Here is a 27,149-nt window from a genome sequence, read left to right as displayed (position 1 = left end):
CTCGAGACTACGTTCGGGAGGTGAGCAGTGCCTCTGTCCCAGAAAATGACTGAACATCTAACGTTTACCTACGTAGGCCATGTCTGCCCTGGGTGGCATTCCCCCCCTCCCTTTTTGTCTTTATTTTTCTTTTTTTTCCCGCCGCCATCCCCCCAACTCCTCTCTCTCTGTCTTTGCACTCTCTTCTTCCCCCGTCCTCCCTTTTGACTATGCCTTGTCTCCTTACTAGCCTTCGGGACCCAGAAGAACCCCAGGGTTCTGGACATGACCGGCTCATATTTTACTCTGGTTCACGTAGGTCATGATAAGCTGGCTCGCTGTGGTCCCAGTTGTTCTCCATGATTACATTTGTCTGAACGGAGCTGCACTACTCCGTTACTCAGTAGTTCTGTACTACATGTCGGAGGTGGGGTTTCTCTCTTTTCTGCATGAAACCGTAGGACTCCCCTCTGAGAACCCAGAGTTATTTGGCTGCCTATGTTTTGTTACCATGTAATTGTGACCCTGGGTCATGCTGTATGGTTGACTGTTATATTTATGTTCTACTTAATAAAAGAATAATAAAATTAAAAAAAATAAGTCAATGCCAACAACTTAAAACTAAAGCCTATGGCATCGAGAAATCCCAGGCGGTCTCCCATCCAGGTTCTAACCAGGTCCCAACCCTGCTTAGCCTCTGAGATCAAATGCACGCTCAACCCTCTTGACAAACGCCAAGATGGTCACCTTGGGAAACAAACAAAAAAAACAAGTCAACAACATAAAAAGAAGCCTGCAGCATTTGGAAAACCCAGGCGATCTCCCATCCAGGTACAAACCAGGCCCAAATTAAAACAAAAAAGTGTGGCGCTTAGGTGGCAACAAACCACATGAACCAGTAAGGCACTAATTCAAGCAAATGAAATTACATACACTTCAAAAAAAAGAAATTATGTGTAAATTCCGTTGTATATTAAGAGATTTTACTCCCAGGTGGAAGAGTGCATGAACCTCATGCACACAAAAGGTTAAGGTAAATAAAATTAATTTAACATATACAGTCCATCAAGTGAACGTCTAACAGTCCTTGAAATGTGTAATATCAATCACAATTCCAAACTTGAGGTGACGTGAAAAAAGGTGAAATTCAACTTCTGATGTGTAGAATACCACCACCACCGTGATAAAGAAGGGGAGAGGAGGCTTACCAAATGACGTGGACTCAGAGGAAGGCTTACACCTCTCGAGTCATATGGGCCTGTAGGTTAGCAAACCAGATAATCATACATCTAGTATGTAATCTCCCGCAAGTCTTCAGGTCATGAAATCATCTGTAGCGATCCTCCTATAGTGCTCATCCCACGAAAATAGGGGGCTCAGGTATCAAAGACCATGGAAGTAGAAAACTAGCATAGCGTGATACCGTTTTAACATCCAATTCATTAAAAAATAATAATAAAATTACACTCACATTTGGTTCAATCGTAATAACATAGTCAGAAAGTAGCGATGTCTGTAAGGGGGTCCACCCAAACCAGGCCCAGGCCCAGGGTCCTCTACAAACCAGGCCCAACCCTGCTTAGCCTCTGAGACCAAACGAGATTGGGCGCTTTCAGGGTGTTGTGCCTGTAGGCAATTTCTTTGTGCACTCTCAACCCTCTTGACAAATGCCAAGATGTTCACCTTGGGAAACAAGGGAAAAAAAACAGGCCAAAGCCAACAACATAAAAAGAATCCTACGGCATCCGGTATTCCCAGGAGATCTCCCAATCAAGACACTAACCAGGCCAGATCCTTCTATGTCACCTGGTCTTCCCAGGCAGTCTCCCATCCAGGTACTAACCAGGCCTGACGCTGCTAAGCCTCTGAAATCAGACGAGATCGGGTGCTTTCAGGGTGATGTGGCCGTAAGCGTTCTCTTCAAGACACGCCCAACCCTCTTGACAAACGCCAAGATGGTCGCCTTGAGAAACAAGCGAAATAAACAGTTCAAACCCAACAACAGAAAAAGAAGCCTATGGCACCTGGTATTCCCAGGCGGTCTCCCATCCAGGTACTAACCAGGCCCGACACTGTTTAGCCTCTGAGATCAGATGAGATTGGGCGCTTTCAGGGTGATGGGGCCGTATGTGATCTCTTTGGGCACTCTCAACCCTCTTGTTAAACGCCAAGATGGTCACCTTGGTAAACAAGCGAAAATAAACAGGTAAACGCCAACAACATAAAAAGAAGCCTACAGCACCTGGTATTCACAGATGGTCTCCCATACAGGTATTAACCAGGCCGTACACTGCTAGGCCTCCGAGATCAGATGAGATTGTGCGCTTTCATTCAGGGTGATGTGGCCATAGGTGTTCTATTTAGACACTCTCAACCCTCTTGACAAATACCAAGATGGTTATCTTGGCAAACAAGTGAAAAAAAATAGGTCAACGCCAACAACATAGACCCTGGCGAGACCGCCAGGGTCTATGTTGTTGGCGTTGACCTATTTTTTTTATTGACCCATCTGACCCAGACCCTGCTTAGCCTCTGAGATTGGGCGCTTTCAGGGTGATGTGACCTCAGGCAAACGCTTTAGGACATACTCAAAACTCTTGACTGATGCTAAAATGGTCACCTTGGGAAACAAGCGAAAGAAAAACAGGTCAAAGCCAACAATATAAAAAGATTCCTACGGCACCTTTAATTAGGTACTATCCAGGCCGGACCCTGCTTAGCCTCTGAGATCAGATGAGAATGGGCGCATTCAGGGGGATGTGGCCGTAGGAGATTTCTTTGGGCTCTCTCAGCCCTCTTGACAAATGCCAAGATGATCACCTTGGGAAACAAGCGGAAAAAAAAAAAACATGTCAACGCCAACAACATAAAAAGAATCCTACGGCACCTGGTATTCCCAGTTGGTCTCCCATCCAGTTACTAATCAGGCCCGACAATGCTTAGCCTCTGAGATCAGACAAGATCAGGCACTTTCAAGGTGATGGGGCCATAGGCGATCTCTTCAGGCACTCTCAACCATCTTGACAAATGCCAACATGGTCATCTTGGGAAACAAGCGAAAAAAACCAAGTCATTGCCAACATTGGAGGCTAAGCAGGGTTGGGCAATCAGTTTCCTTGCCTGAAATAGGCATCTCAGAACTGCCATCTGGCTACTTCCCGGGTTTCCAACTCCTTCAACTAATCCCAGGAGACAATACCTCGCCTCCATCCTGGTGGAGGTTCCAAACACCCGATCAATGGTTCCTGTCACCTCTGTCCAGTAGCCGATCAACTTCGGGCATCTCCAAAACATGTGCATCATGTCTCCCCCCATGTTCCCGCACTGGGGGCAACTTGCGTCCGGCCGTTCAGCCAAACTGAAAAAGTTTACGAGGAGCATAATAGGTTCTATATAATAAGAACAGATGTGACATCCTCTGTGAGGTGAGCCACAATTCACCACAGGCAGGATTCCTGTGGCCAATTATAGCTCAGGGGGGTTAGTACACACCGCACACTATATAAGGCCGCCAGCGCGGCGGCCTTGTATAGTGTGTTGCGGTGGTCAGGGAAAGAGGACGATAGGCAGGGACAGTGTCTTTACTGCTTGGGAACCTAGCACTGTTACAGTGGGTGTTATGTGCCTCCTGCACAGTACACACCTGAAGCTACCCTTTATTACTGCTGTTCAATTTCTGCAATACATGCATCTGCAGTGCAGAAGTTAGAGTGGGTGTTGTGTGCCTCCTGCACGGTATACACCTTATTGCTGGTGTTCTGTTTCTGTAATACAGGAACCTAGCACTGTTACAGTGCTAGGGTGTACAGAGAAGCTGGTATATATAGAAGACTACAGCATACAGAAGAAAGGCTAGTGAATACAGAATACAGACTCGTGTATGTAGATAGCCTTGAGTATACAGAGATGCTAGAGTAAACAGTGAGGCTGGGGAGAGAGGCTAGTTTAAAGAGAGGCTAGTTTAAAGAGAAGCTAGTATATACAAAGAGGGTTAGTGTATATAGAGAGGTTAGTGTATAGAGAGAGTCGAGTGTATACAGAAAGGACAGTGCATATAGAGAAGCTAGTGTATACAGAAGACAGGCTTGGGTAAACATCAAAGCTGACATTCTATACAGAAGACTGGGTAGTGTATACAGAGAGTCTAGTGGGTACAGAAGAAAGGCTGGTGTATTCTAGCTAGTTTTTACAGTCTAGTGTATACAGAAGACAGGCTGTGGTATACAGAGAGTTTAGTGTATTCAGAGAGTCTAGTGTATACAGTCGGCGATTGTATACATAAGACTGGCTAGTTTGCACAGTGTTTACAGAGATGCAAGGGTGTACAGAGAACCTGGTATATATAGAAGACTACAGCATACAGAAGAAAGGCTAGTGAATACAGAATACAGACTCGTGTATGTAGATAGGCTTGAGTATACAGAGATGCTAGAGTAAACAGTGAGGCTGGGGTACACAGAGAGGCTAGTTTAAAGAGAAGCTAGTATATACAAAGATGTTAGTGTATATAGAGAGTTTAGTGTATAGAGAGAGTCGAGTGTATACAGATAGAGAGACTAGCATATAGAGAGACTAGTGTATACAGAAGACAGGCTTGGGTATACATCCAAGCTATTAGTGTATACAGAAGACTGGGTAGTGTATACAGAGATTCTAGTGGGTACAGAAGACAGGCTGGTGTATTCTAGCTAGTTTTTACATTCTAGTGTATACAGAAGACAGGCTGTGGTATACAGAGGGTTTAGTGTATTACAGAGATGCAAGGGTGTACAGAGAAGCTAGTATATACAGAAGACTACAGAATACAGAAGAAAGGCTAGTGAATACAAAATAAAGGCTGGCTTCTACGGAGTGGCTAGTGTATGCAGAACACTATCTAGGGTATATAGAGAGGCTAGATTATACAGAGAGGCTAGTGTATAGAGTGAAGCTATTGTATATAGAAGCCTAGTTAGTGTATACAGAGAAGCTAGTGTGTACAATAAAGAGAGACAAGTTTTTACAGAAGACAGTTTGGGGTATACAGAGATGCTAGTTTATACAGAGAGACTAATGTATACAGAAGACAGGCTAGGGCATACAGAAGACAGAAGACGGGCTAGTGTATTCAGAACATAGGCTAGTGTATATCGAAGACAGGCTATTGTAAACATGCTGGTGTATATAGAGAGGCTATAGAGAGGCTAGTGAATTTAGAGGGTAGGCTAAGTGATAACAGAAGACAATCTGGGCTATACAGAGACATTTCATCATTTCATCTAGCGCACATCTCTAATGGAGTTTGTCTCATTGCCATGTTATGCCTTTTCATTCTTATGCTAAAAATAGATTGTACTCACTACACGATTTTAATCATCCACATCAAGCATGCAATAAAACTATCATACATATAAATAAACCATGTACTCTTTTGCTCTATTTTGAATATTTGTAATTCTCCACATCAACTGTCACATTGAGTATGTGACAGTCCTGACACACCATCCTGACTTATTTTTCTTTATTTCTTATTAGAAATAGAGAGTACTATCTCAAAATCCGGTTAAATCTATTCACTTCGATTTCTACCGCTAATTGTACCGTAATGCAAAATGTTCACAAAACCATCTATTTGCTACCAGAGATGCTGCACATACTAAGAGTAATGTAACTATCGCTCGCTAACGATGTAAACAGTTTTATTGCTTTTCTGACATTAACCGAGTATCTCTGACATTAACTGAGTATCTCTCTGCACTATGATCTTAATAATAATAATAGGATTGTGTAATGCAAAGATCAACTAGTCTAATATAAGCTTTCTCATTGGTACCGGCATATCCTTTAAATTTAGACTAACGCAACTATTCTCGGCCATTTTCAAGCTAAGCTTTCAATCTCTTACCTTTGAACAGCGATACTTCCTCCCTACAATATTAAGCCTAATGTCCTATTGGTCGTCTATATTATACAACTCTCTGAAAAGCCTATATGTAGAGAATAAAACTAGTCTTACATCTTAATAAAACAGTTTTATTGCTCAACCAGTATCAGCTGGTTAGTGTAGTTAGTGTACAAATAAACGTTTCCACTGTACTATCTCTAAATCATTGTAAACCTAACCATAGTTATAATGTCTACAGCTAATTTTACGTTAAAGCAAAATTCACACAAAACCATCTTTTTAAAACCTTTACACATTAAGAGTAATGCAACCATCGCTCGCTACCTCTATGCAATAGGATTCTCTTTCCAGTGGAAACGGAAAACAGTCAGTGTAAGCCGTCTTCGTGCGTAACAAAATTAATGGAACGATTTACACGTTGGAATTTGCAAGCTACGTCAATTTACTCTTAAATAATGTACCTTTGAAACTATCCCTTGACTTTGCAACTATCCCTAGATCCCTTTTGTGTAAACACTATATCTCGACCTATATATACTGCCTCAATATTTTCCTAATTTGTTTTGCTATACTTATTATTATTATTTTTATAGAGATTACTATCTCTAAATCATTGTAATAAGTTTTAATGTCTACAGCTAATTTTACGTTAAAGCAAAAGTCACACAAAACCATCTTTTTAAAACCTTTTACACACTGCACATTAAGAGTAAACCAACCATCTCTCGCTACCTCTATGCAATAGGATTCTCTTTCTGACTCTATTTTGTGTATTACTTCTTCTCTACATTAACTGTCACACTGATAACCATTTGTAACATATAACACTTGCAACACATTTTTTAACAGCAGCAAAATGTGAGAAAAGCATTGGGCCGGTTTACTTGATTGAGAAGTGGTTGCAGTAGCAAAGCATAGCAATACAGTTTGATTACATTAATAACACATAATGCAACTATTTTACATTCACCTCATGCATACATCCTAATGTAAGCTGTCTATCACTATTAATGTTCATGGTTACTGATACATTATGCCGATAACCAGTGGAAACGGAAAACAGTCAGTGTAAGCCGTCTTCGTGCGTAACAAAATTAATGGAACGATTTACACGTTGGAATTTTCAAGCTAAGTCAATTTACTCTTAAATACCCTTTAGCTGCTTAGCTCACACTTTGCTGTATGTAGCCGCGTTTATATGTAAGTAACCAGTGGGGATTGACATTTCATGTAATGCAATTTGTCTCTTTGCCATGTCATACTTTGCCATTTATTATACTTTCTCATCCGATAGAAACCTAGTCGTTGCTGATATTTCATGATTACAGCAATCATCTCATCTAATTGCTATTCCGACATTCTGCCTTGGTATTACTTTGCAACGCTCTATTGAACAATGTAAAGGTAAGCTAGATATTTTGTGTATTTCCACTTAAACTCGACCTGTATATACTGTCTCAATATGATCCTTTCTAATTTTGCTAAATTCGATTATGGAGTTTGCTATGTCTAAATCCAGGTTACCTTCTCACCTTTATTACGTATACTGCTAATTTTAGGATAATACAAAACCATCTTATTGCTTTTTTACACGCTGCACATGTTAAGAGTAATACAATGCTACCGATGTGAACAGTTTATTTGCTCTTCTCACATTTAGCTGGTATCTCTCTGCTATAGGAAACTGAATTTGTACCACAACGATCACTCAACTAATATCAGTCCACTCAGTGCTACCGGGATAACTTTTACATTTAGAGTAATTAAATGATTTCTCAGTCATTTTGAAGCTACTGCAAACAACGCTTCCGATCTCTTTTCAACTGCAATACTTAATCTCTGCAATATTAAGTAATATTTAGCTGCTTAGCTCACACTTTGCTGTACGTAGCCGTGTTAACTGTATTAATGGTAACCTGTAAGTAACCAATGGGGATTGACATTTCATCTCTAATTCACATTCACATTTCCAAAGCAGTTTGTCTCTTTGCCATGTCATAGTTTGCTCTGCTATAGGAAACTGAATTTGTACTACAACGATCACTCATCTAATATCAGTCCACTCAGTGCTACCGGGATAACTTTTACATTTAGAGTAATGAAATTATTTATTATAATGTCTCAATATTAATTTTAGAGTTATTTTGCTATATTTATTATTAGAATAAACAGATTACTATCTCTAAATCCTGGTAAACCAGCTCACACTTAACCATCTTATTTCTACCTTACACGCAGCACATATTAACATTTAGCCGGTATCTCTCTGCAATAGTAAACGAAATAGTAAACGAAATGTGTAGATCACTCATCTAATATCGTCTTTTCAGTGCTACCGGAACAACTTTTAAATTTAGAGTAATGCAACGATTTCTCAGTTTTATGAAGCTACGGCAACTAACGCTTTGGATCTCTTTCCTGATAAATTACGCTCTGCAATATTAAGCCATGTAAATTGTCCTATTGGTCTGCTAACAATGCTATGTATAATAATACAAATCTTTCAAAAGCAATATCGTCTCACTGCAATACTTACACTCTGCATAATAAATAGGAATAATGCGAATAATGCTAACAATAAAGTCGTCTAAAACTCGGCTATAAGTAGAGAATAAAACTATCTTACATCAAAATAAACCATGTACTGCCAAACCAATAACGGTCAATGACTTAACAAAATAAACTTAGCACTCTTTTGCTCTATTTTGTATATTTGTAGTTCTCCACATTAACTGTCACATTGATTTCACCACTGACAACACACCACTTTTTAACAGCACCAAAATATGAAAAAAACACTTTACATGTTTCAGAAGTAGTTGCATTAGCAAAAAATAAAGTCCTGTCTTCTTTACACGCTAGCTTTTCGTTATACATTAATCTCTCGGTGTACACCAGCCACTCTATATAGACTAGCCTCTCTGTCTTCTGTATACACGTGCCCGTAATCTATATACACTAGCCTGCCTTCTTTTTACAATAGTCTCGGTGTCCCAGCCTCTCTGCATACACTAGCCTCACTGAATTCCCCAGACTGTCTTCTGTATACACAAGCCTATCTGTAAAAAAAAAAATAGCCGGTCTTCTGCATACTCCAGCCTCTCTGTGTAACACAGTCTCTCTCTGGATTCCCTAGCCTCCATCTCTGCATACCCAGGACCTTCCTCTGTATAATCTAGCCTATCTGTATACACAAATATACAAATTAGCCTCTCTGTAGCCGGTCTTCTGTATACACGAGCCTCACTGTCTACTCTTGGTTGTCTTTTGTATAGCATCTCTTTATACATTAGCTCTCTGTATAGCCAAGCCTCTCTGTATACACTAGTCCACCGGTATACACTAGCAAGTCTGCATACACTAGCCTCTCTTTGTAACCCAACTTCTCTCTCTGTATACCTTAGCCTCCATCTCTGCATACCCAGGACGTTCTTCTCTATAATCTAGCCTATGTGTATACACTAGCCGGTCTTCTGTAGACATTAGCCTCCCTGTATAAACTAGCTGGTCTACTGTATACACTAGTCCGTCTGTATACACTAGCAAGCTTGCATACACTAGCCTCTCTGTGTAACCCAGCCTCCATCTCTGCATACCCAGGACGTTCTTCTCTATAATCTAGCCTATTTGTTTACACTAGCCTGTCTTTTGTACACATTAGCCTCTGTGTATAAACTAGCCGGTCCTCTGTATATACTAGTCCATCTGTATACACTAGCAAGTATGCGTACTCTAGCCTCTCTCTCTGTATACCTTAGCCTCCATCTCTGCATACCCAGGACCTTCTTCTGTATAATCTAGCCTATCTGTATACACTAGCCTGTCTTTTGTACACATTTGCCTCTCTGTATAAACTAACCGGTCTTCTGTATACACTAGTCCGTCTGTATACACTATCAAGTCTGTGTAACCAAGCCTCTCTCTCTGCATACCCTAGCCTCCATCTCTTGCATAAACCAGGACCTTCTTCTGTATAATCTAGCCTATCTGTATACACTAGCCTGTCTTTTGTACACATTAGCCTCTCTGTGTAAACTAGCCGGTCTACTGTATACACTAGTCCATCTGTATACACTAGCAAGTCTGCATACTCCTGCCTCTCTGTGTAACCCAGCCTCTCACTCTCTCTCTGTATACCCTAGCCTCCATCTCTGCATACCCAGGACGGTCTTCTGTATAATCTAGCCTATCTATATACACTAGCCGGTGTTTTGTACACTTTAGCCTCTCTGTATAAACTAGCCGGTCTTCTGCATACACAAGTCTCTCTGTATACCCTTGGATGTCTTTTGTATACACTAGCTGCTCTTTATACATTAGCTCTCTGTATACCCAAGCCTCTCTGTATACACTAGTCCGTCTGTATACACTAGAAAGTCTGCATACACCATCCTCTCTGTGTAACCCAGCCTCTCTCTCTGCATACCCAAGATGTTCTTCTCTATAATCTAGCCTATTTGTATACACTAGCCTGTCTTTTGCACACATTAGCCTCCCTATATAAACTAGCCGGTCTTCTGTATACACTAGCCCGTCTGTATACACTAGCAAGTATGCATACTCTAGCATCTCTCTCTGTATACCCTAGCCTCCATCTCTGCATACCCAGGACGTTCTTCTGTATAATCTAGCCTATCTGTATACACTAGTGTATACAGACAGACTAGTGTATACAGAGGACTGGCTAATGTGTACAAAAGACAGGCTACTGTATACACATAGGCTAGATTATACAGAAGAACGTCCTGGGTATGCAGAGCGCTCAGCTTCAAGGGATGGCCAATGTGAGTAATATGAGGGAAACTCCTCACCCCCGCCCCCACCTACCAGATCTGACTTTCATCCCCTTGCCCTCTCTGCCCCGGTCATCTGGTGGCAGTTTTATGCACTCCCTGGCCCCCACCCATTCATAATCCTTACCGACCTTTCCTTCCGCTGCTCACAGGAACACACTGGATGACTTGTCTAATTAACCAACTTGTACAAGACACCGCTATCCTCCTGTCTAACACCGGTCCCCCTTGGAGGCTTTACCCCTCACTGTTTGGGTGGCCCCTGCCTCTCCCTGGATGCTCCACATATACCACAACGACATTGTCAGAGGGGCACCACTTGACAAGACACGGGGCTGTCATGCCGGTGGCATCTCCCATTGGAGGAAGGGATGATGGCCCCAACCCCTTGGCAGCAAGTTCTTTCATGTACAGACCAGGGCGGCTCATCTTCCCTTCTGGAGTCTTGACCTTAGATGGGGGAGTTGCACTTTGGGGGGTTTGAGTGATACCTAGTGCGCTGTACTGGAAGGGCTTGACATTCCCGCATATGTGTCCCCTCCCCCTGGTTGCGCCCCTCGTCCCCCCCTTTGGCTCCCACCTACTCTTTGCCGACATTGCCTTCTGCAGCTTTCGGGGACCCTGGATGACTTATTTATTGAGCCTATTGGTACGAGACACTGCTTCCCTCCAGGGTGACTCTGGACCCCCCTGGAGGATTTACCCCTTACTGTTTGGGCAGTCCCAGCCTCCCTCTGGATGCTCTACACAGCCCCCGATGGTGATGCAGGAGAGACACTAATTGGCGGGCCCCAGGACTGCTGCTCGGGTAAAGTCTCCCGTTGGATGGAGGGATGGTGGCCCCAGCCCCTTGCCTGACGGATTTTCTATGCACCGACCAGGGCTGCTCCTCTTTCATCTTGATGTGGTGACCATGGAGGGGAGGAGTTGAAATTTATGGGGTCTGGGTGTTTGCTGGTGGGAGTGCGCTAAAGGACTTGACATTTCCGCATGTTTGTCCCCTCTCCCCTGTTTCCCCCCTCCCTTCCCCCCTTCCCACCCTTCCCTTCCCTCCTTTCCCTCCCCCTTTCCCCCCTTCCACTCCCCCTTTCCCTGCCCCTTTTCCCCCTGGGGCGTGGACGGGGGAGAGGGGGTAAGGAGAGGACAATCTGCCAAAGGGAGAAATGCATTTGTTCGGGGACTGCATGTACTTTAGGGGTATGGGACGGGGGGTGGTGGATCCCATTCTGTGATGCCTTTTCTGTTGTGACAGGCTCCCTCGTGCATGCCTACGTTTAGGGCGAGCCGAGGAGACCCCTCAGTGCTGACAGTTATATGCTCTACCTCTGTTTTGGTTATACTATTGTTTTTTGGTTCTATGATGTTACTGATTGTCTTTTACTTGCATACCGGTATCAGACGTGACATTTACCACTGCCGGGACTGGGGGGACTAGGATTCGGGGGCTCCCTCTCCGACCTGTCTACCCACCAACCCAAGTAGGACAGCGCTTTAAACCCAGTGTACATCTGGTAAGCGCTATAGCATAATTGTGCTGTTTTAGTATACCCTTCCTGTACTGTTGAGTGCGGACAACCCTTAATTTCCCTCTCCCCCTGGGGTTGAGGTGCCCGGCCTCTTTTTCCCTTTACCTTTCCTTCCATTTGCCCTTCCTTTCTCCCCCTTAGTTCCCGCCATGCATTACCTACCCAAAACCTACCTTGGTTCAACTTTCTTTGCTTTTCTCTGACGTCCCCCTCCCCGAGGAGCGATGGCAGACTCAGTCAAGGTCACCTCTCTAAACGTTAAGGGACTGAACTCCCCTGAAAAACGGTGGATCCTCCTGTGAGAACTGAAGACTTCCTGTACTGATGTGGCCTTTATACAAGAAACACATTTTAAAAATACTACCCTCCCCTTTCTATGGTCGAGATCCTTCCCTAAGGTCTACCACTCTACTAACCCCTCCTCTAAGACCAAGGGAGTCTCCATTCTGATCTCTAGCAGGCTCCCCTGGGTTCTCCAGGATTCTCTGGTGGACCCTGGGGGCCGATATCTTTTTCTTAGGGGCCACATTGGAGAGCGCCTTTTTACATTTGCCACTGTGTACGCTCCCAATGATCACCAAGACACGTTCCTCAGAACTACCCTGCACAGATTATGTGACTTTCGGGAGGGCCAGTTGATATTAGGTGGGGACGTTAATGTCCCCTTTCGCCATCGGTTGACACTTCTGCCTCTTGCTCCTCGCTCCTCATTTCCTCTAGAAAGCGGATTACTAAGTGTTTACTGAATGACCAATTAGTTGATGTCTGGCGTCTGCAACACTCTGGGGAAAGGGACTACTCTTTTTGCTCTTCCCCTCACAAATCATACTTGAGGATAGACTTCTTCTTGATTCCACATGACCAACTGCACTTGGTGAGCTCTTCCTCCATCGGCCATATTACTTGGTCCGACCACGCTCCCGTAACCCTTACCTACACCCTCTCTAGGAACCCCTCACCTAGGTCTCTATTCTGGCGCCTTAATGAGAGCCTCCTCCAGATACCAGAAGTTTTAGCAGATGTAACCAGGGAATTGGACCTTTATTTCCAAGAAAACTAAACGCAGGACTGTGACCCGGGGATAATTTGGGAGGCTCACAAGTCAGTACTCCGCAGGGTACTTATCAGGCACGGGGCGCGCATCAAACAAACACGGAAGGAACAGCTTGCTAATCTGTTTCATGAACTTGCCTCTGTGGAAGCGAAACATAAACATTCCCCCTCACGGACCTTAGAGATCGAATTGGGGACACTCCGTACCCATATTGCTGACCTACTCCATTATAAAGCGAAAGCGGCACTCCAGTTTTGTCGTAAACTGATGTAGGAGTCAGGGGACAAATGCGGAAAAATCTTAGCCAGGTCGGTAAAGGAGTTGAAATCTGGCTCTTACATACCACAGTTGATAGATGAGAATGGCCAGAGGGCCTCTACCCCAACCCAAATAGCCGAAGTCTTTGAAAAATGTTACTCTGATCTCTACAACCTGCCCGATTCAGGATCTGGACAGGACAATATAGACAGATATGTAACCGGTTCTGGTCTACCAACCCTCTCATCGGAATCACGGGAGTACTTGGAGGACCCGATCACACTGGAAGAAGTCAAGACAGCCGTGGGACCTCCGAAGGTGGGTAAGGCTCCGGGCCCTGACGGATATACCGCACAATACTTTAAGACCTTCCTCCCTATTCTCGGCCCGCGCTTGGTGAATTTATTTAATACTCTGAGCTCAAATGGGGATTTTCCTGAGGATACCCTTGGAGCCCACATCTCGTTGATACCTAAGGAGGGCAAAGACCCGGGCCTATGTGGGAGCTACAGAACCATTTTCCTCCTAAATTCGGTCCTAAAACTATTCTCTAAAATCCTCGCCACGTGATTGGCACATCACTTGCAGTCCCTTATACATATTGACCAGTTAGGTTTTATTTCCACCAGGGAAGATAGGGACAACACCATTAAGGTGCTTACCCTGATCCATAAAGCAAAGTCATCTGGGACCCCATGTCTTTTCATGAGTACTGATGCCGAGAAGGCTTTTGATCGGGTCAAATGGACATTAATGTTCTCGGTCCTTCGCCATATAGGTCTGAGTGAACGGATGCTGGCATGGATAAGTAAGATATACTCACGCCCTTTAGCTCAAGTCAAAGCGAATGGGGTTCTCTCATCTCCCCTTGACATCGGGAATGGGACCAGACAGGGTTGCCCCCTGTCGCCCCTATTATTCGCACTGTCATTGGAACCCTTTCTCTCCACAATTCGACAAAACTCAGACATAACGGGACTCCAAATGGGTACTATTGAGTGCAAGATATCTGCCATGCTGTTCTCGCTGACGAATCCCAGAGTTTCCTTGCCAAATCTCCTTCGGGAATTCCAGATCTACGGCATACTTCTTGAAATCAAAGGCCATGGGGGTTGCAGTCCCCCCGCAAACGTTAATAGACTTGCAGTCCAATTTTCGATTTAAATGGACCCATACAGCCCTTAAGTACTTAGGTACTTACATTCCACCGGACATCGCGCGTACGTTTATGTTGAACTTCCCCCCACCCCTTGTCACTAAGATCCGCAGTTTGCTTCACGGGTGGCATTCTGACCTCCATTCCTGGTTCAGGAGATGCAATCTCATTAAAATGAACATACTCCCTAAATTTACTTATCTTTTCCAAGCTCTCCCGATCCAGATTCCAGTCCCGTTTTTTAAGCAAGCTCAATCCTTGCTCACTCAATTTAACTGGGCCCACAAAAATCCCAGACTTAAGCGGTCACAGCTGACATTGTCTAAACAACAGGGAGGGTTGGTTCTCCCTGACGTGCGACGCTACTACCTGGCCTCCCATCTGGGGCGTGTATTGGACTGGAATCAAAACAATCTTTCTAAGCTCACTCCCGAATTCCGCTAAGAAGCGCAATGTGGGGGGGGGGGTGTGGCCTGGACAGCAATGGAGTAGGACGCTTGTGACCTGAGCTCCGCTCCTACCGCGATCTCCTGTAGTGATCCTGGGTGCCCACTGACTATTTTACCTACGATCTTACCGGTGTAATACCCGCTACTTTCTCGTGCATACATTGGGACGATGTCTCAGACGAAGAAGCAGTCTGCAGCGGCGGCATCTCTTAAAAAGTTCCGGCGGGACCATGAGGGCCAACATGGCAGACAGTCCACTCCGGCTGCAGAACCTGCTACCTCAGACACGGCGAAGGTGCTTGAGCCGATTTCTACAGTACCTGCCAGACCACACTGACAACTAAGCTTGAGGAGGTTAAGGTGGATGTCTCACTTATCCGACAGGACATGGCTAAACTGCGTGACAGAGTGAAGGAAACTGAAACCCGGATCAGTCAGGCCGAAGATGTCCTGTTCCCTCTGCAGCATGCCCAGGAGGATGTGCAAAAGCAGCTCCAGCAGCTGGCCCAGAAACAGGACGACCTTGAGAATAGGGCCCACAGATCTAACCTCCGCTTTATCGGCCTGCCGGAGGGCTCCGAGGGGGCTGACCCGGCGACATTTTTGGAATCTCTCCTGATTAAGGCCTACGGTAGGGAGGCGTTTTCTACCTCATTTATTATTGAAAGGGCACACAGAATGCCTGCCCGCCCGCCGCCGGAGGGGGCACCTCCTCGCACGTGCATTGCTAAGCTGCTAAATTACCGGGATAGGGATGCCATCCTTCGCCTTACTCGTGAAAAAGGCAACATCCCGTTTCAGAACGGACATATCTCAGTGTTTCCCGACTTCTCCGCAGAAGTTCAAAAACGTTGTTCCCGATTTGTGGAAGTCAAGAGGCGCCTCAGGGCACATCACCTCAAGTACGCCATGTTGTACCCGGCCAGACTCCGCGTAGTGGGGGAAGATAGGGCCTACTTTTTTGAAGATCCTGAGATGGCAGTTTCCTGGTTGGACCAGAGAGACGCGGCTCGAAATCGGCCACCTCGAGACTAAAATCGTTGGAAGATTTGTGAGTACTCTATTTGCTCCCCCCTTTCTATTTGCCCGTGTGCAAGCAGATCGCTGTTGGACTGCCTATGCGTGGTTCATTATCCTCAGTCCCTGAATTGATGCTTCTGTTCCCCCTCTCTAACATGGATGGCCGTTGCTCTTGTTGACTGAACATGTACTGCTGCCTATGGCCACGCTCTGCGGACATCCCCCTGGTTCGTTACACAATACCCCTTCCCCCTCCCTCTTAGTTTGGGGGACCCACTTGGCGGGCTCTATTGGGCCCTTTCCCTGGGGGGGTGGGGGGGACGCGGGTCATCTGGGCTTGCTGCATGGGACTGCAGAACTTTGACTTTCTCCTGATACATGCCCTTTACTGGACTGTTATGTCCCGCTGCTGAACTGGGCACTGCACCAATGGGAGTGGGGTGGGAAATGGACGCATGGTCCGGCTCCGGCCTACAAGCCGGGTTATGACGGGAGAAGACTTGGTCTTGTCACTGGGTCCAGTGGCTTATTGTTATTGACATTGCCTAGTGTTCAATGGTTTGTTTTGGGAAGAGAGCTCCAGCCAAGTTGGGGTGGCTGAGAGCAGGGAGGGTGGGGATGGGTTGTAGTTATTATGTTATAGTATGTTATGTTTTATGCTTAGTTTATAGCACAAGCTTTATTTGGTTATGGAACAGACAAATGTCTCTTTTTCATGTATACTCTGATGAATATGGGAATGGATACTGCTTTGAGGGGTGGTTTGGATACTATTTTCCTCCTTGTGATATTGGCTGAGACCACGCCATGGGTACCCTGAAGTTGCTGACGTGGAATTAAGAGGGCGGCAGTGTTTGGGTGTCTCAAAACTTATAGAGCGGATATCACAGTCCTGGTGGAGACGCATATAACTGGGAGATTGCAAATAGCTTTGCGTCGCCCGTGGATTGGATGGGCCCACCCATACGTCCTATTCTCGCGGGGTGTCTGTATTGATATCTAAAACGGCACAGTTTTCCTTGGTTTCTTTGCAGACAGACCTGCAGGGCAGATATATATTTATACACTGCTTATTGCACGGAGAACAGTACATTATTCTCGCCTATTATGTACCCCCGCCTTATGATCATAGACTAATTACAGAGGGATTATCTTTTATGGCTCAACACCCTAATGTCCCAGCAATTTGGCTGGGTGATTTTAATATGGTTTTGAATCCGGGGGTGGATAGAATGAGCTCTACTCGAGGGGATCATTTACCGGGAGATACTGGCCTAGGTCGCACGTTTCAGGAATTCTCTCTTACAGATCTGTGGCAATTTAAATATCAGGCTAAACGTGTTTACTCCTGTTTCTCTGCAACTCACTCCACCATGTCACGTATAGATTATATTGCTGTGTCCGCCCAGTTGTTACCCAGGCTAGTAGACACGGGCTATTATGCTAGATCATTGTCAGACCACGCTCCTTGCTGGGCAACTTTTTCCTTGACCCGACCTACTGGACCGAAACCATGGCGGCTTCACCCCTTCTGGTTAACCGCCTTGAGTGACAGCGAAGACTTAGGGGACGAATGGGGTTTTTTCTTTACTACTAATCAGGGGACGGCTCCGGTTGACTGTACCTGGGAGGCTTTTAAACTGCACGTACGCTCCCCTTTAACACACCGGATTAACCGGTTGAAGCGTACCTCCAAGACTTTGCTATCTAATGCCCTACGGGAGCTAGCCTCGGTGACCACTGACTTCACTACTGACCCCACACCTGCTAAGGCCCAGGTATTACGACACCACACAAGGCTAGTAGATCACCTGCACATTGAACAGGCTAAGCAAAAGTTGTTTTTTGTTAAGCAACGGGTGTTTGAACAAGGAGAGAGGGCGGAAAAGTTGCTGGCCTACTTGGCGCATCGGGACTCCAAGCCCCCGGTGGTGGTTTCGTTGACTGACAATGGGGGTGAGGAGGTGACTGATCCGCCAACAGTGGCCACCATGTTTCGTGCTTACTATGCTGCCCTTTATGAGTCGCAGGTACATAGGCCGAGGACTGAGACTGGGGCATACCTCCGAGATATCTCTCTTCCCCACCTGTCTGAGGCTCAGGTTGAGTCTCTTGAGGCCCCGATATCGGCAGATGAGATTAGGCTAGCGGTGGCATCCCTTGCAACGGCTAAGGCCCCTGGACTGGATGGTATTCCCCTGGATTTCTATGCCCACTACTCTGAGACACTAGTGCCAGAATTGTTGAGATTATATACACACATATTTGACTCCGGGTCCCTACCTGATACTCTACGGCAGGCAGTTATTATAGTGATACCCAAGCCAGGAAAGGATCCCCACTGCCCGGATTCCTATCGCCCCATCTCGCTGCTCCAAGCAGATATTAAAATTTTGGCTAAAGTACTTGCCACCGTCTGAGTGGAGTCATCCTATCACTTGTTCACCCGGATTATGCCCGGGAAAAACACGGCCATTAATATCTGCCGGTTATATATGAATATCCAGGCTGAGCATGACAAAGTAGGCTCGAGGGTGGTCGTGTCACTGGATGCCGCTAAGGCGTTTGATTCCATTGAGTGGAATTATCTTTGGGAATGCTTGGGTAAATTTGGGTTTGGCCCCAATTTTGCTAAATGGATTACTCTCCTATACTATCGCCCAATGGCTAGAGTAGCGGTTAACAGATGGGTGTCGGACCCCTTTCAGCTGGGCCGTGGCACACGTCAGGGTTGTCTCCTATGTTATATGCTTTGGCGGCATAACCGTTGGCTGCTGCACTTCGGGCACACCCGGCTGTAGTAGGCCTCCGACGCGGTTCTCTGGTGGAATCGGTAAGTATGTATGCGGATGATACTTTACTGTATTTAGAGGACTCGAGTCGGTCGTTGGAGGCTGCCCTGGGGGTCATAGAGGAGTTTGGTGGTCATTCCGGTCTGCATATTAATTGGACCAAGTCGCAGGTTCTACCCATTGACTTGTTCTCCCCGGACCGGGATGCAGCTTCTCTCCCGCTCTCCAGGGTATCCTCCATTCAGTATTTGGGAGTGCAGGTTACGAGGGAACCTGGGGAGTATATTCACCTTAATCTTAAACCACTGCTTCTGTATGTGCGGGAGAAGACTAAGGCATGGTCCCGTCTCCCTATTGGGGTTATGGGACGGATTAATATTACTAAAATGATCCTCCTGCCGAAACTCCTTTATGTACTTTGGCATTCCCCTGTCATGGTCCCCGTGGCGTTCTTTAAAACATTTGACGGTGTCTTAAACACCTTTATCTGGGGCCCATCTAGACATAAGTTGGCATGGAACACACTTAAAAACCCGACCTCTATGGGGGGACTGGCTCTCCCTGATTTCCACACATACTACATAGCAGCCCAGATTTCCCATTTTTATCACCTCCATAGAGCGGATAGTCACAGATATCAGGCCTTGGTGGGCGGGAGGGCTGAATCCCTTGTTGATACTCCCCTTCAGATAATTTTTCGGGGTGGTGGGGTTAGGGATGCCCGGTCCCGGATCCTGCCACACCACTGGAGTATTTGGAAACTAGCCCTTAGATTACTGACTATTACCACTCACATACAACGCTATGGCGCAACCCCCTGCTTCGTGAGATGCCTGGCTTACCAGATGTAGACTTGTGGGCTTCTAGAGGGATACTTTTTCTGTATCAGGTGGTGACTCCTATGGGCGTAAGGGATTTTCCCTCCCTACAAGTGGAATTTAAAATACCCCCTCATATGCACTTTCGCTACTTGTAATTGCGACACGCGCTTCGTGCGCAATTTGCTCAGGACTTCCCGAATGTACAGTCGCTGGCTTTGACAGATGTAATTATGGGAGACGAACCGGCTAAATTGATCTCGACTCTATACGGCCTACTCCGGGCCCGCTTGGTGGCGCAAACCACTGAACGGGCCAGGTTGAGATGGGAAGAGGACATAGGTCCCTTTGATGGGGAGGAATGGGAGGATGCCCTTGAGAACGTTCAACAGGCTTCGCTTAGCCTACCTGACCGACTAACGCAGTACTATGTGATACACAGGTCCTATCTCACCCCTATCCGGATAGCTAAGTATCATCCTGACTATAACCCGAAGTGTCCCCGTTGCCCGTTGTATTTAGAGGACTCGAGTCGGTCGTTGGAGGCTGCCCTGGGGGTCATAGAGGAGTTTGGTGGTCATTCCGGTCTGCATATTAATTGGACCAAGTCGCAGGTTCTACCCATTGACTTGTTCTCCCCGGACCGGGATGCAGCTTCTCTCCCGCTCTCCAGGGTATCCTCCATTCAGTATTTGGGAGTGCAGGTTACGAGGGAACCTGGGGAGTATATTCACCTTAATCTTAAACCACTGCTTCTGTATGTGCGGGAGAAGACTAAGGCATGGTCCCGTCTCCCTATTGGGGTTATGGGACGGATTAATATTACTAAAATGATCCTCCTGCCGAAACTCCTTTATGTACTTTGGCATTCCCCTGTCATGGTCCCCGTGGCGTTCTTTAAAACATTTGACGGTGTCTTAAACACCTTTATCTGGGGCCCATCTAGACATAAGTTGGCATGGAACACACTTAAAAACCCGACCTCTATGGGGGGACTGGCTCTCCCTGATTTCCACACATACTACATAGCAGCCCAGATTTCCCATTTTTATCACCTCCATAGAGCGGATAGTCACAGATATCAGGCCTTGGTGGGCGGGAGGGCTGAATCCCTTGTTGATACTCCCCTTCAGATAATTTTTCGGGGTGGTGGGGTTAGGGATGCCCGGTCCCGGATCCTGCCACACCACTGGAGTATTTGGAAACTAGCCCTTAGATTACTGACTATTACCACTCACATACAACGCTATGGCGCAACCCCCTGCTTCGTGAGATGCCTGGCTTACCAGATGTAGACTTGTGGGCTTCTAGAGGGATACTTTTTCTGTATCAGGTGGTGACTCCTATGGGCGTAAGGGATTTTCCCTCCCTACAAGTGGAATTTAAAATACCCCCTCATATGCACTTTCGCTACTTGTAATTGCGACACGCGCTTCGTGCGCAATTTGCTCAGGACTTCCCGAATGTACAGTCGCTGGCTTTGACAGATGTAATTATGGGAGACGAACCGGCTAAATTGATCTCGACTCTATACGGCCTACTCCGGGCCCGCTTGGTGGCGCAAACCACTGAACGGGCCAGGTTGAGATGGGAAGAGGACATAGGTCCCTTTGATGGGGAGGAATGGGAGGATGCCCTTGAGAACGTTCAACAGGCTTCGCTTAGCCTACCTGACCGACTAACGCAGTACTATGTGATACACAGGTCCTATCTCACCCCTATCCGGATAGCTAAGTATCATCCTGACTATAACCCGAAGTGTCCCCGTTGCTCTTGTATGACTGGTACTTTCTACCATCTTCTCTGGCAATGCCCATTGGTCCAGGAGTATTGGGGGCAGATTGTCAGGTTTCTACATGACCACATGGGTTCACCCCTTCAACTTGACCCTAAGATTTGCCTACTTAGTATATTTCCTGATACCTCTGTTGATCAATACTTGGCTACATTTTTGCACTCTACGCTGTTTACCGCACGAAAGCTTGTGGCTAAATACTGGATGCGTCCAACCATGCCTACTATGCAGGAATGGGTAATGGGCATTAATAGTAAGCTACCCTTGATTAAACTGGTGTATAGAAATCGTGGGTGTCCAGCCAAATACCACAAAATATGGGATAGGTGGGTGGAAAATCTGCATACGTGTGTGGAGTGAGCTATATTGGAGTCTATACTATCATTGTCAGGAATTTTCCTTAATGTAAGATGTATTACTGTCCATCACCTATGAAGAGGCTAATGTTTGTACCTACTGTAATATCTTGTTATAACTGAGTTGTTCAATAAACTTGTGCTGTTAAAAAAAAAGAAGCGCCATGTGGTGCTATAAGTATTTACCCACAGAATTTATGTCACATCCCACTATAGGGGCTTAGTTGAAAGTCAGTCACCTGATCGCTACCCAAAACACACTCACGTCTTTGACTTCCCCCCTATTCCCTATATGTGACCATCCAACCTTTGAACTGGGGACCCACTTAGAAATTCCAACCTAGACAATGCATCTAAATTCGTCATTGATGGAAAATGGCCTTCTTTCTCAACCCTAACAGATCCGACAGGGCTTTTACAACTGCCTTTTTGGAGAGCGGCGCAAAGACATCATTTTCTCCATTCCATCCCCAATCCTCAAACGTTTGCCCGCCCTCAGACGGAGTTTGAGACTCTATGCAGGAGCGAAGGCCCTTTGGCCCACATTCTCTCTCAAACAGATTACCCACACTTAACCTGTCTGTCCAACTGGGAAAAGGACCTTAATTGCTCATTTTCCCCAGCACAGAGACAACGCATTATCACTTTGGCTCTCAAAATGTCGCTGTGCACGAAGATACAGGAGACGAATTTTAAACTTCTCACCAGGTGGTATTTGACACCATCAAAGCTGCAGAAATGTTTCCCCTCTTCCTCGAACATATGCTGGAGGTGTGGAGAAGAAGAGGGCATGTTGCTGCACATTTTTTGGTCCTGCCCCAGCTTGGTGGACTTCTGGACAGAGATCTGATGCATAACACAAAAATTCACAGACTTCTCCATCCAGGAAGAGGCTGCATTCTTTCTCTTGCACCATTCACAGATTCCCATTAAGAAGTAGAAAAAAATCAATTTTACGGCATGTGATAAATGCGGCGAAATCCTGCATCCCTCTCTATTGGAAAAAATGTTCCCCCCTTTCATTACTCACTGGCTTAGGAAAATAGAGGACATTAAAAAAAATGGAGGACTTGATCCTCACATCACAAGGTAAACAAGAATTTTTTAAACAAACCTGGGACATCTGGAATACCTTTATATTCTCGCTGGAAGGATGTCGCCTGCTATCGCCTTAGTGCTCTGAGCTTTCCTTGACTGGCCCCTTGGACAGTGGCTGCCATCGTGTCTCGTCCCCTCTTCTCCTTTTCTGATCTTTCAACCGTTCTCTTTTCTGCCTTACTCCCCTATCTCTCACCCCCTCCACCCCCTCTCTCTTTTGGAAAGAGTGGAAAATTGGGAATGACGGCCCCACCCCCCTCCTCTGGATGGATTATGCCGGAGGGACCTGGGGTTTGTGTGACCCTGCATCTTGGTACAGTACTTTATCCGTGCCTCGAATCATTGTGATTGATGGAAGGCAGACTCACAGTTGCAAATATACCTGTATCAGGTATTGTTCAGCTGCTTTTTGCTCTGTATTTCTCTGTTGCATTATGTACTCGGGGGACCGTCTTCCCCTATTTGGAGAAAAAATTATATTTGAAAAAAAAAGAAGCCTACGACACCTGGTATTCCCAGGCGGTCTCCCATCCAGGCATTAACCAGGCCCGACCCTGCTTAGCCTCCAAGATCAGATGAGATGGAACAGATTCAGGGTGATGTGGCCGTAGCCAATATCTTCAGGCACTCTCAACTCTCTTGACAAACACCAAGATGGTCAGCTTGGAAACAAGCGGAAAAAAATAGGTCAACGGCAACAACATAAAAAGAAGCCTACGGCATCTGGAAATCCCAGGCGGTCTCCCATCCAGGTACTAAACTGGTCCCAACCCAGCTTAGCCTCTGAGATCAGATGAGATTGGGCTCTTTCAGGGTGGTGTGGCCGTAGGAGATTTCTTCAGGCACTGGGAAACAAAAAAAAAAATCAAGTCAACGCCAACAACATGAGAAGAAGTCTACAGCACCTAGTATTCCCAACTGGTCTCCCATCCAGGTATTAACAAGGCCCGACCCTGTTTAGTCTCTGAGATCAGACGAGATCTGGTGCTTTCAGGGTTATGTGGCCATAGGCGAGCTCTTCAGGCACTCTCAACCCTCTTGACAAACACCAAGATGGTCACCTTGGTAAACAAACAAAAAAAAAAAACAAGTCAACGCCAACAACATAAAAAGAAGCCTTCAGCACCTAGTATTCCCAGGTGGTCTCCAATCCAGGTACTAGCAAGGCCCGACCCTGTTTAGCCTCTGAGATCAGAGGAGATCGGGCGCTTTCAGGCTTATGTGCCCATAGGCAATCTCTTTGGACACTCTCAACCCTCTTGACAAATGCCAAGATAGTCACCTTGGGAAACAAGCGGAAAAAAAACAGGTCAATGTCAACAACATAAAAAGAAGACTACGGCACCTGGTATTCCAAAGCCATCTCCCATCCAGGGACTAACTAGGCCCAACCCTTTTTATCCTCAGAGATGAGAAGAGATAGGGCTCTTTCAGGGTGATGCTGCTGTAAGCTAACTCTTTGGGCACTCTCAACCCTCTTGACAAATGCCAAGATGGTCACCTTGGGAAACAAGCGAAAAAAAAACAAAACGAATCAACGCCAACAACATAAAAAGAAGCCTACAATAACTGGTATTCCCAGGTGGTCTCCCATCCAGGTACTAACCAGGCCTGACTCTTCTTAGCCTCCAAGATCAGACGAGATTGGGTGCTTTCAGAGTGCTCGGACTCTTTCCCCATCACTAATGGGACGAGACAGGGGTGCCCTCTGTCTCCCCTAATTTTTATTCTGACACTGGAACCACTTATGTGTCACGTTCGGAATGACCCGAATATTACTGGTATATCCAAACCCTGGGCACACCACAAAATTGCGGCGTACGCTGACGATCTAATTTTTTTCGTCTCCAATCCACACATTTCGCTTCCCAATATACTCGCGGCTCTCCGGCGATACGGCAGCCTATCAAACTATAAAATCAATTGCACCGTCGGCTGTATTGAATATATCGGTCCCGGATGGTGAGGCCAAGAGGCTACGCTCCGCTTTCCCATTCTACTGAGCTGAAAAATCTATACGTTACCTGGGCGTTGACATCGCAGCGGATTTGGCACAATTGTACCCGCTTAATTTTGTCCCTCTCCTGAATAGACTGAAATCTGATTTGGGAAACTGGCATGCTTTAACACTGACCTGGTTCGGGCGCTGTAATGCATTCAAAATGACGGCCCTCCCGCGGATCTTATACTTGTTCCAGACATTACCGATCCGGTTACCCCCAATTTTTTTCAGACAACTGCAGGTGCTGCTCCGGGACTTTATTTGGGTGCGCAAACCGCCCAGAGCCCTTTTGCAATTGCTTGCCAGACCAAAGGACAAGGGGGGTCTGGGTCTCCCAGATCTGAGAAAATACAACAGAGCGACTCTGCTAGCGAGAGTCGTTGATTGGCATTGTAATGGCCCACACAAGCAGTGGGTGGAGATGGAGATTGAGGATGGATCCATTCCCCTATTGACCTCCCCGTGGCTCCTGTCCACCCTACCAAAAGACCTCAGAGATCACCCCGTAGTGGGAGCTACGTTGGCTGTTGTGCGGAGGTTGTTCCTCTGCACACACATTTCTCCCCTGCCATCACCAATGACTCCGGTTATAGGTAATCCAGACTTCCCACCGGGATTTACCAACAAGAAACTATGACAGTTGACAGTGGTGGGGAAACAGCGTCTGGGAGACGTGTGGCCCTCGGGAGGGCTCCCGACCACGCAAACTGTCGCCGAGCTTTCTGACCCTCCGCTTGACTTGTTTAGTGCTTATCAACTTCGTCACTTTCTTTTGGCCATACAAAGGGCCCCCTACACTCCTAGAGACCTGACGCCCTATGAATCCATCTGTCACAAAAAGGAACCTGTGCGACACACCCTCTCCCTCCTCTACAACCTATTAAGTAGTCAGGAGGAGGAGTCGACCCCACCATTTATCCACAAATGGGAGAGGGACTTTGGCATCACATTTACCCCACAACAGATAGGGAAGATCCTGACATTAGTACATAAAGCTTCCATCGCAAACCAATATCAAGAATCAGGATACAAGATAGTCTCACGCTGGTATAGAGTCCCATACCTTCTGAATAAAATGAATACATCGATTCCGGATGTTTGTTGGAGGTGCAATTCAGATACGGGGACCATGGGACACATTTTATGGGCATGCCCGGCCTTGAGGAACTTTTGGGTGGAGGTGACCGGGACGATAAAAACTCTCAGAAATGTAGATATCGCAAACAACCCAGCAGCGTGCCTTCTACACTTGACCAAACAGCCTGTTCGAAAATACAAAAAAACCCTCACGATGCAACTCCTGAACGCCGCACGGGCCTGCATTCCCACACTGTGGAGGCAGCCTCAGCCCCCATCCAAGGTGCTGTGGTATTCCAAAGTCAATCATATTCTCCGGATGGAAGAATTGACCCCCACCCTTCACAACACTGAAGAGGCATTTAGTGTTACATGGAGGCCCTGGAGGTATTTTACTGGTACTTGAGACTACATTCGGGAGGTGAGCAGCGCCCCTGTCCCAGAAAACGACTGAACATCTAACGTTTACCTACGTAGGCCAAGTCTGCCCTGGGTGGCATTCCCCCCTCTCCCTTTTTGTCTTTATTTTTCTTTTTTTCCCCGCCGCCATCCCCCCCCCTCTCCTCTCTTTCTGTCTTTGCACTCTCTTCTTCCCCCGTCCTCCCTTTTCACTATACCTTGTCTCCTTACTAGCCTTTGGGACCCAGAAGAACCCCAGGGTTCTGGACACGACCGGCTCATATTTTACTCTGGTTCACATAGGTCATGATAAGCTGGCTCGCTGTGGTCCCAGTTGTTCTCCATGATTACATTTGTCCGAACGGAGCTGCATTAGTTATACTGTACTACATATCGGAGGTGGGGTTTCTCTCTTTTCTGCATGAAACTCTAGGACTCCCCTCTGAGAACCCAGAGTTATTTGGCAGCCTATTTTTTGTTACCATGTAATTGTGACCCTGGGTCATGCTGTATGGTTGACTGTTATATTTATGTTGTTCTACTTATACTTAATAAATGAATAAAACAAAAAAAAAAACATAAGTCAATGCCAACAACTTAAAAAAAAAGCCTATGGCATCGAGAAATCCCAGGCGGTCTCCCATCCAGGTACTAACCAGGTCCCAACCCTGCTTAGGCCGCGTACACACGGGC

The 27,149-nt window shown here is 46.2% G+C and overlaps 5 pseudogenes; all 5 read right to left on the bottom strand.

The window, feature by feature from the left end:
- Nucleotides 1-1,991: 1,991 nt before the first annotated feature.
- On the bottom strand, nucleotides 1,992-2,110 carry LOC143931299 (5S ribosomal RNA; annotated as a pseudogene).
- Nucleotides 2,111-2,854: 744 nt separating this feature from the next.
- Nucleotides 2,855-2,973, bottom strand: LOC143931625 (5S ribosomal RNA; annotated as a pseudogene).
- Nucleotides 2,974-23,472: 20,499 nt separating this feature from the next.
- On the bottom strand, nucleotides 23,473-23,591 carry LOC143931785 (5S ribosomal RNA; annotated as a pseudogene).
- Nucleotides 23,592-23,689: 98 nt separating this feature from the next.
- On the bottom strand, nucleotides 23,690-23,809 carry LOC143931892 (5S ribosomal RNA; annotated as a pseudogene).
- A 62-nt stretch (nucleotides 23,810-23,871) lies between these two features.
- On the bottom strand, nucleotides 23,872-23,990 carry LOC143931843 (5S ribosomal RNA; annotated as a pseudogene).
- Between the last annotated feature and the right edge of the window lie 3,159 nt (nucleotides 23,991-27,149).

Source organism: Lithobates pipiens, unplaced genomic scaffold (genome assembly GCF_037356315.1).
Source record: "Lithobates pipiens isolate NorthernLeopardFrog02 unplaced genomic scaffold, aLitPip1_a1.2 Scaffold_25, whole genome shotgun sequence".
Classification (NCBI taxonomy): domain Eukaryota; kingdom Metazoa; phylum Chordata; class Amphibia; order Anura; family Ranidae; genus Lithobates; species Lithobates pipiens.
The sequence above is the reverse complement of the archived record's forward strand: the minus strand, read 5'-3'. Positions and strand labels throughout refer to the sequence as shown.